Here is a 10552-nt window from a genome sequence, read left to right as displayed (position 1 = left end):
TGACAAAATAGTTTCAGACTTGGAGTTTATCAATAAACAAAAACAAGCTTCTTACCACAAATTGTTTCACTGGCTTTAAAGGGATAGTTCAGAAATTTTTTAGTTGGCAAACATAGCTTAGGTTCTGTTTAAACGCTATTTCCAGTCAATATTTCACCTGCAGTTGATAACGATCTTGGCATTTTAAAGTTACATGAATCCAGATTAGTGGGTTCCAGAGACAGAAGCTAACAGCTTGTCCAACATTGAAAAGAAGTAAAAGCATTTTTCATTAACAGCGCTCCAAGTTAAAAAATGCCTTTAAACCATTTTGTCTGCAGTGGTTATTTACAGGGGGACTAATTCAATTCAAATTCAATTCAAAAATACTTTATTCATCCCAAACGGAGATTAAATGTTGTTGTAGCTCATATTATGAAGGTTTCCTCAAAGAGCCGTTGTAGATGCTGATGGCTGTGGGCAGGAAGGATCTCCTGTAGTGCTCCGTCTTACAGCAGATCTGAAGAAGCCTCTGACTGAAGATGTTGTTGTAGGACAGTCTCATGAAGAGGATGGTCAGGGTTCTCCATAATGTTCTTCATTTTATGAAGAATCCATCTTTCCACAATGATCTCCAGAGGTTCCAGAGGAGTCCCCAGAACAGAACCAGCCTTTTTTATCAGCTTGTTGAGCTTTTTAAAGTCCCTGGCTCTGATGCTGCTTCCCCAGCAGATGATGGCAGAAGAGATCACACTCTCCACAACAGACTTCTAGAAGATATGCAGCATCTTGCTGCAAACACCAAAGGACCTAAGCTTCCTCAAGAAGTACAGTCTGCTCTGTCCCTTCTTGTAGATGGCTTCACAGTTGCATCTCCACTCTAGTCTATTGTCCAGGTGAACACTGAGATATTTATACTCCTCCACCACCTCCACCTCTTCTCCCATGATGGAAATAGTTTTTGACTTGTTCCTGCTTCTCTTAAAATCTACAATCATCTCCTTTGTTTTATTCATGTTCAAAATGAGATAATTGTTTCCACACCATGCCACAAAGCGGTCCACCACCTTCCTGTACTCAGCTTCTTGTCCATCTCTGATCCACCCCACAGCTGCAGAATCATCCGAGTATTTCTGCAGATGACAGGAGTCTGTCTTGTACTGGAAGTCTGAGGTGTACAGAGTGAAAAGGAAGGGTGAGAGTACAGTCCCCTGTGGTGCTCCTGTGCTGCTGACTACCTGGTTAGACTCACAACCCTTCAGTCTCACAAACTGTGGTCTGTTTGTCAGGTAGTCTTTGATCCAGGAGATTGTTGAGGCCTCCACCTGAGTCTTCTGGAGTTTCTGACAAAGCAAATCAGGTTGGATTGTATTAAATGCACTGAAGAAATCAAAGAACATGATCCTCACAGTGCTGCTGGCTTTGTCCAGATGACAGTGGGTTTGTTGAAGCAGATGTATGATGGCATCTTCAATTCCAACTCCACAGCGATAAGCAAATTGAAGGGGGTCCTGATAGTTTATTGTTTGCTTAGTCAGGTGGGCCAACAGGAGTCTCTCTAGGACCTTCATGATGTGAGATGTCAGGGCAACAGGTCTATAGTCATTGAGGACTGATGGGTGAGTTTTCTTTGGTACCGGAACAAGACAGGAGATCTTCCACAACACTGGAACTTTCTTCTGGGCCAGGCTAAGGTTGAAGAGGTGCTGCAGAATCCCACAGAGCTGCTCTGCAAAGGCCTTCAGGACTCTAAGGCTGACACCATCTGGACCTGCAGCCGTATTCTGGTTCAGTCTTTCCAGTTGTGTCTTCACCTGACTTCTTGAGACACACAGGTGGAAACTATCTCTAATATATATTCAGGCTTTTAAAATTGTAGTGTGGCTATAAAGACATTTTTTTTGTTTTCAACATCCATTCTTTTTTCCCTGTCAAAACTGAAATCAATCCATCTTGGTCTCAAACAAAAGACAAGCAAAATCACCATTTACCAAATAATTACCATAGTTTTTATTTTATTGTGTTAATCGTCAATTCACCTCTGATTCTCACTTTTATCTGAGAGGTAAAACAGAGCTGCCCAACTGCAAAAGGGCAAAATGTGTGCTTCTCTTGAAACTACTAAAGTGTTTCTTGTTCCATCTGTAACTGTGAACAGAGAAACGTACAATTAGGCAAAGCATGACAGATCAGCAATGAAATCAGTGTCAAAATACAAATATATTGACGTAAGTTAGCAGAAAAGGATGGATGACAATGCAACTAAAGAGGAATCAGAGAAGTGAGCTGGATGAAAGCAGAAACAGTTACCAGATGCAGAAATCTCACAGTGGACGTCAGCCAACAGGCATGTACTAATGCTTCAGCTATGTCATGGGCTGCCTCTTCTGCCTCCTCCCTTCTCTCACTACCCTTTCCTTTTTTTAACCTTCCTCTTTGATTTACCCACCCCCTCTCTGAGCTGAATCTTATCTCGATTTTCATCACTTTCTTCCATGACTGTCATTCAAGCAGCTTCTGACTACATCTAAACAGTTGTCTGGGACATGTCTGTTATGTGCAACTTCATCATAAACAAAAGTTGTTTATATGTGAAACTTCTAATCTAAAAGCTTCAGGATAAAGGTACTGCTCTAAAATCATTTAACTACTGTACAGAAGTTAGCTTTTGTCTAAGTCTCAGCAGAAATACAAGCTAGCAAAGGCTATGATGGTGATTTTCCATTAAAGCCCAGAGAAGCCAGTGAGAGAGTGGGAGGAGCCAGACAAAAGAAGCTGGAAAAAATAATAAAAGAGTCTATAATTCTCAGAAGGAATTTCTTCCTTCATCAGCCAGACCTTTAAATGCAAGCAGCAGATGAGACGTTAACTCTCCTACCTACTTACTGAAGATGAGCCACTCTCATTTGCGAATTTGTAAGAAAAAAATGGCATTACAACATTCTGGAGATTAGTTTTATTCATGCCGACTGCACAACCAAGCAAAGTAATGCAATGAATTCAATATTTTTACTTGTGCTTTCACTAGTACATTTTTTCCACAGTGTTTCTAAATAAAATATTTGTTAGTGGGTGCAGTTGATTAAGTTAAAACAGCTTTTGTGTAATAGAAAAACACATTAGGGTCAGCCTCCTCACGCAGCATGGGATGGTATCATCAGGTCACCGAAAACGGCCAGGTCAGAAGGGGGTGCAGACTTTACTAATGAGCGTAATGTGGGAGCAACAGCCCCTGCAACTTTAAGACTCATGTGCCAGCCACATATCCCCACCAGGATGTAATGAGTTCCAGGTGCTCGCTGAAGCTTTTTTTTTTTTTTTTATGCTGGCAACATATAAACAAATGGTAATACACAGAAGCACAAATTGCACATGTGTGTGTAATATGTAGCACAGAAATTTCCGTATCATGTTCAGTTTGATCAAAGTTTTGTGCAAAGATGAAACCTTATTAACACAACTATGCAAAGCATTGGTTTTCATGGAGTATACAGAAAACATAAGCCCTTTAAGCTGAGCTACAAGCTCATAAGAAAATTAAATATGAGAAAAATAATAAATTAACCCAGACATTGTTATTATTATTGCACAGGAAAATTATTACTACCTATAATATTATTAAATTTACTAAATTATAACCATAATTATGTGGACTAAATTATAGCTATAATTATGTGGTACCACTTTACAATAAAGCTGCCCTTATAGATCACTAATAGTTTGCAGATATGTTATTAATTCATCTGTAAACCCATTACAAATCATTAATAAGTGTTGTTTATGCATTAATGGGGTGTGGAGAAAGAAACCAAACTGACCGGTTTCTTGCTAAATAGTGACTCAAATCTGTTCACCTGTATATTAAATGTAGAGTTGCTATTCTAAACATTAGAGACTAAGTACACTTATTAATTATTTGTAATGTGTTTACAGATGAATTAATAACATGTTTGTGAGCTATTTATTAGCAATCTATAAGGGGAGCCTTATTGTAATGTGGTAACAATTATCTTTCACTTTGGCTTTTTAGAGTCACCAGTATCTGGCCCTGGTATTCTCTACACAGCAGTGATGAACAGCAGCTCTCAGCTGCACAAAGCACACATCATCCTGAGGCCTGGATGTCTTTGAGAACTCTTATAAACACTTTAACTTCTAAACAAACTACTTGCATGTGGTTAAAGTTGCCCAACAGGGTCTCACCTGGGGTTTTCCTACAGTAAACGGCATATTTACCTATTAGTGTACTTGACACTGCTAATTAAGTACCTAAACCCATTGCTCTAAATGGATTGCTACCCAAGAACACACATCTGTTAAAGATTATATCCTCATAATTAGAAGGGGAAGATTGAGAACAAACATTAATCTTATAATTGAAAACTATTTGTTGTGGCAATGTATGTATATATCCAGAAATGGGCAAATTTGTTACCCTCCTATTAAGGCTGTCTAGGAAGAATTAAAATTAATGAATCTTTTATAGCAGTTGCATGACTTAACAGAGATAAATTTAGAAAACTTCAACCAATAATTTGAGTATATCAGTGAAGATAAATTTTACAGTCACACTAAAATAAATGTAACTGATGCTTTTGTTTAATTCATGCTTTACCTTTTAACTTGATATGACTTTTTAGGAACTTCAAATAAGTGTGTTTTGTAGGGTATCAATATGATGGGACACAAAGCAGCAAGTTTTATTCTTCAAAATGTGAAAGACATGCTAACATGCCATTCATATAAAGCAGATGTGAGTTAATTTGAACTGCAGAATAAAACGAATCACAATCTAAATCCCAAAGTTTAGAATGTGCAATATTGCAACTGAATAATTGGTACATTGCAGGTGCAACTCATTCATGTTGTGTATCCCAGTATAGCGCTGGTGTTGATCTTCCAACTGCAATTAGATCTCAAAAAAAGAAAATGAATAGATTTAGTGCATCCCATTTTTTTTCTAAAGGATTGATGCCTCAGAGCTTACATGCTATGAAAAAATTTTACCTTCTGTCTCTGTTAATTTGGCCGTGTGTTTCGGATTTATCCCTTTCAAAGACACAGTAATTTACTATTTATATATATAATTTATATATTTATATTTTCAGATTTCTATTTCAAATTTCCTGGTATTTTACAACTCTGACATGGTTCCCAGTTTCTTTGAAAGAGAAACAAGCCCACAGCATCACAGACCTTCCACCATACTTACTAGAGGTGTTTTTCCACATATTCAACTTTTATAAGTCGTTGGTCGTTGAAAAGGTTCAGTCTCTCATTTGACCAAACCACACGGTTACAGTAAAGGTAGCAATGAAGTTGTGCAAACTCATCATATTTATATTTGTGATGGTAAGATGGAGACATAATTTTACTTGCATCCCTCTCAAGCATCTGCTTGGCATGTAGGTTGCATCAAATGGACGTGAGGGAGACTTGATGATCCTAAGATGCAACTCTTTGGAGCAGTGCTCCAACATTAAGCTTTAGAGATTTCTTTGTTTTTACTTTTCTTAACATCCTCCTTCTTGCACATGGCAGCAAGATCCACATGGGTCCCCATCCAGCTTTGTTTGTCAAAGTTTTTTTTTGTTGTTTTTTTTTCATCTCTGGTCTGAGTGTAGACATGGGTAAATTTAGGTCAGTAGCTATTTTCCTCTTACAGTTTCTAAGTGTGTGATCTGGATGTTATAGCATGCAAACATTGTGGTTTATCTCCAAAAGCATCCTGGTCACATACAAGAATCTAGATTAATGTACAGTAAGGTGCGTGTCAGGGTGATGATGGTGATATTTGTTTCAGATAAATGCTGGTTAAAGACACAGCAGACACTTTGAACCAGAGACCTAATTGCCATGCCCACCCCTACACTAACACTCCAATATCCAGTTAAAACTTAGGACACCTTAAACCTGTCGGAGCACGAAAATAGCATTTTTAAAATATGTCACAGGATATGAATGCTTCATGAATGAGTTTTATTTTCCCTTTTGAGGTACAAAGCATGTGTTTTCTCTGGACAGCTACCCTGGACTTTGTATACAGATAAACTGCAACATAGGCAGGGAGGAGCAGACAAATTGAAGAAAATCAGCGATGAGAGACAGAAGGAAGAGGAGGAGCTGTGGGGAAGTAGATTTTGATGTGAAGAAAATAGAATATAAGCTGAGCAAAGGCAACCTTTGGGAAAGGAGATACAACTTTTATTTGGATTATTGCAGGAAGGAAAAGGCCAAGTAAAAAGTAAAATCACTTCATCAATATATACCATACCAAGTCTGCTGACAATGGCTTTATCTTAAGCTGGTCTCTCTTCTGCCATTGCAATGTATTTCCCTCTCAGATGAGGCTTTCCCTTGCAGCCTTGCAGCCACATCCCCTTAAAGCTTTGCAGATGGAAAAAGTGACACTGCTACTGACTGAATTGAAAGAGATAAAGCTGCTCCTAGGCAGAGCAATCAAACGCAGACAAAAGAGAAGATTTCAGAATCTGGGCTACATTTAAGCTGTGGGATATATTGAATAAAATACAGTCCCCTGAAAAGGTTTTGTCCCTTTATCAAACAAGCTAAATATTAGAAAAATATTATCTAAGCAAATACAAAATGCAAAATGTGATATTGCTTATTAGGAGAAATAGACACTCTAACTCACTTGGCCTTATTTGAAAAAGGAACTGCCCCTTCAACAACTGCTATCAAGCAATAAATAGCAATGCGTTTTTTACATCGCTGTGGAGAAAACTTGACCTATTCTTCTTTGCAGAATTGTTTTAGTTCAGCCACATTGCAGGGTTTTAAAGCATCAGCTACCTTTTTGAGGTCCCACCACAACAGCTCAACTAGATTTAAGTTCAGACTTTGAATTTGAATTTGTTTTAAGGCACCATACATAAAATACCAGTAAAGAGACTTTGAGAATATATAATTTAATGAGACAAAAAGGAAACACACAGACACAAACACTTTTACTTGCATAAAGAAGAAAAATACATTTATTATTGGCTTCAAATTCGCTAAAATCACATTGCAACATAAAACTCAACACCTGTTAAACCATAACTGGGAATAGGTTTAAAGGAATAGGTGGGGTCTGTTTGTCCAGCTACAGATCAGTGGTTGGGTTTCACTTTAAACTGCAGATACATTGTTTGAGGGCTGCCTAAGGTGCTTGAGTTTTAAATGTGACCAACATCAGTGTTGAGTTTGCATGCACGTTCTCCCTCTCACTGCATGAATGGATGGATGGGGTGTCTTCCTGTAATCCAGTAAAAGCATCCCCCTCCGGCTGTTTTCTTCCTTCCCATCTGAGATCATTTGGGCCTGGAGGAGGTCTGGAGGAGTCGCTTTACTTCCTTATTGTCACACCAACTGTAGCAGCCAGTGAAGCCAGGCGCTGAGATCCTCCTTGACAAAAACTTACAGGCTTTGGCAACCGATTTAAAGCAGGCAATTGTACATCATTATTGCTAAGCACATTTCTATCCATAAAAGCTTGTCGGGAGAGGTACTTCCAATATTATGTATCCTTGAAACATGATTAGCTACAAAAAAAAATAAATGCTAAATGTTCCACTTCCATTAATGTTGAAACTCACTGATTTTAGAAGAAACAACAGGCATTAAGATACTGATCACAGATACGTTTTGGGAAATACCTGTGGAAGAAGAAGAAAATGTTAGTTTTCATGGTGGCATTTCTATAAATACTTCCAATTCCTTTGGTGGGAGATGGTTCATTTGAAGTCAGGCAAAAAGAGGCTGGCATATGTTGATCTTCAATTGCTCTCAGAAAGTTGTTATCCCCTCCCCTCTAACTTTGACCTCTATTCTGCAGCTTAGAGGTGTCATCCATCATTCTTCCTGTTGGAGCCCCTCTGCCTTTCTGTGTGGCTGGCTTATCTGGACAGAATCAGAGAGGAAGATATTTGCAAAAGAAAATGTAAGGAAAAAAGAAGAGAAAGTATATAAAATAGTATCTTTCATTTATTGGTATCAGACAGTGTCCATCAAAGCTAGCTGAAATAAAGCAGACTGTAACATTAGGGCATATGGAGCTAGAACTGAGTGGAAATAACACTTTCCATACTGAAAAGAAAGAAGAACAGGGTTTTGCCCTCTTTCTGCTGTTCGACATCCATTAAACAAAACTTAAAGTGCAGGAACCAGAGTAATCTGGAAGAGGTGGAGCTAAAGTAGCGAAGTAATAGGAGGAGCAATAAAACTCACACAGCTGTACTTATTAACATATTTTTTCCTTATTGGACACACTTCTACAACTCCGATGTTTGCTTTGCTGTAGGGTATGTCTTTGTTAATTATAAGGAATATGTATGTTTTATTTTAGTTATGGGTGAAGTCCATTGTCTCTTCTAACTCTGGTGTGTCATCCAGCATTTTTCCCCCTAGATGTGTAATGATCTACAGCTGTGTTGAACTTATCCCAAACCAACCAGAGAGAGAGAGAGAGAGAAAGGTTGTCCAGACAGCTGAACTCATTTCATGTGTGCTGTAATGTGGAAACGATTTCTGCGTTCTCCTCTCTCACCATATCTGAGCTCAGCTTTAACCCCTGAAGAACCAAAAAACACTAGACTCACTGAACACGATCAAGGCTGCATGTTGCTTCCCTCCCATCACAGCTTCACGGCTGATCATATTTACGTTGTAATACAATCTAAATACGCGTCTGTTCTTCTCGTTTGAGTTTTTTTTTTAAACACTGGCAACCATCAGGACCATCTTAATCTAAGAGCTGACATTTGTGGAGCCACTATATTTTATTTTATATTTAATAAAATTTTGAGAGGCACAATGTTTAAAAGGTGGTAAAAAGACATGGATAAGATAACTTAGCCTGAAAAGGCAACCAAACATTACAACCACAAACTTTAATTTATTTTATTGGGAATATATGTTTTACTTAATAAACAACAACAAAGTAGAACCTGTTTATAACATGGTGGAAAAAAGGATATGTTTTTTTTTTTTTTACTTTTCAGCAATTAAAGGATTCCATGTATTTGTACTCAGCTCGCTTTTACTCTGATAACCCAAAATAAAATCCAGACAGACCTATTGCCTTTAGAAGTCAAGCAATTAGTAAATAAGATCCTGTGTGTATTTCAATCTCAGAATAAACACAGTTGTTCTTTGACGGCCTGTTTGTTAGAGTGAAAACCAAGAAGGTTATCTGCTCCAATGAGAAAAATCTGACATTGCACATCACACCGATAGTACCATCCCTCACCATAAGAACATCATGCTGGGAATGCTTTTCTTATGCAGGAACAGCGCCATAAAGACCAAGGAACTAAGCATAAAGTTGTAGCGCAGTTTAAAGCAGCATTAGATTATATAACAACATCCCAAGACTTGAACATTGGATGGAGAACTGTTAAATCCATCATCTGAAAATGGAAAGGGCAAACCTACCATAACATGGTTGTCCACTTAAACTGACAGTCCAAGTGAAGAGAGCAATAATCATATAAAAAGCTCATAGGTTCATGGTAACTTTGAAGGAGCTGCAGAGATCCACAGCTCAAGTGCAAGAAGAAAGCCATTTTTAAAAGAAAAACATGATAAGTCCTCTTGGCAGTTTAACAAAAGCCATGTAGGCAAAACAGCAAAACGCTAAGTATGCTAGAAAACTAACATTGCACATTGCCTAGAAAACTGTGAAACACAGGGGTGGCAGTATCATGCTGTGGAAATGCAAGTTTTCAGCAGGAACAGTGTCAACTGCTTTCCTGTATTTTTTTTTTTTTCTTTTATCTGCTAGCAAATATTTGCCCTCCCACTACATCACTGAAAGTCCTTGGAGTGAACGCACACAACGATAGAATGAGGCTGACTTTTACAACATGAAACGAGATGGAACCTATTCTTTTCACTCATTATTTCTCAAGTGGGCATTTCTGCTTCAAACCTAGCCCCACACAACGGTAAACGCAAAGGTTAGCAAAGTTAACTATTCATGCATCACTTATTTTTTAGGCTACGACAAAGTCCACCACAGAAATCCTATAAGGAATGTAAAGAAAGATTTTTGCAGTCTGAAGATATTTTTTCATCCGGGTGACATTTTTAGTACACTTTATTTGTGCTCTTACCAACTACATCCTCCAAACATTACCCTGTGCTATGAGGATCAATCTTTCCCTCTTTACACATTCATGTAGTGTTTCAAACCGAAGAAAAACTACATGCGGATATTCACTCATTTTAAAAGATGGACTTTTTCCTTCTCTCTTAAACCACGGCCCAGCTCTATCTAGCAATTAACTCTGGTGACATTGTGTGGGGATATTTCAGTCACATTTATTATGCGTTTGCTGACCAGACTCTGAGTCATTTAGACATAGAAGCAAATCTACCCAGGCACGGCTTCCCTTTAAGGGAGGTGGCTTACTTTGACTTCTATCTTCTTCCTTTTATTTTAGAAGATTTTGCTTCTTCCAATCTATTCAGCTTACATACAGACAAGAAGATTTTTAGGAGGTCCCAAATGACTTTGAAAAGATGTTAGTTTTAATGTAAAACTTTGTAATGTATTTAGTCAGAGAAATGG

The 10552-nt window shown here is 38.1% G+C and overlaps 1 long non-coding RNA gene across 2 annotated transcripts in view; it reads right to left on the bottom strand.

Annotated features, from left to right (window-relative positions):
• Window positions 1–6902: 6902 nt before the first annotated feature.
• Window positions 6903–10552, bottom strand: part of LOC124879893 — a 12774-nt gene continuing 9124 nt past the window's right edge. The window contains exons 3-4 of one of the 2 annotated variants that reach the window (XR_007041153.1): window positions 7804–7881; window positions 6903–7637 (exon numbers count right to left, since the gene is read on the bottom strand). This is a non-coding gene — a long non-coding RNA (uncharacterized LOC124879893). Of the gene's footprint in view, window positions 7882–10552 lie in introns of both variants that reach the window. The other variant, XR_007041152.1, reaches the window with a different exon arrangement.

This window comes from Girardinichthys multiradiatus, chromosome 13 (genome assembly GCF_021462225.1).
Source record: "Girardinichthys multiradiatus isolate DD_20200921_A chromosome 13, DD_fGirMul_XY1, whole genome shotgun sequence".
Classification (NCBI taxonomy): Eukaryota; Metazoa; Chordata; class Actinopteri; order Cyprinodontiformes; family Goodeidae; genus Girardinichthys; species Girardinichthys multiradiatus.
The sequence above is the reverse complement of the archived record's forward strand: the minus strand, read 5'-3'. Positions and strand labels throughout refer to the sequence as shown.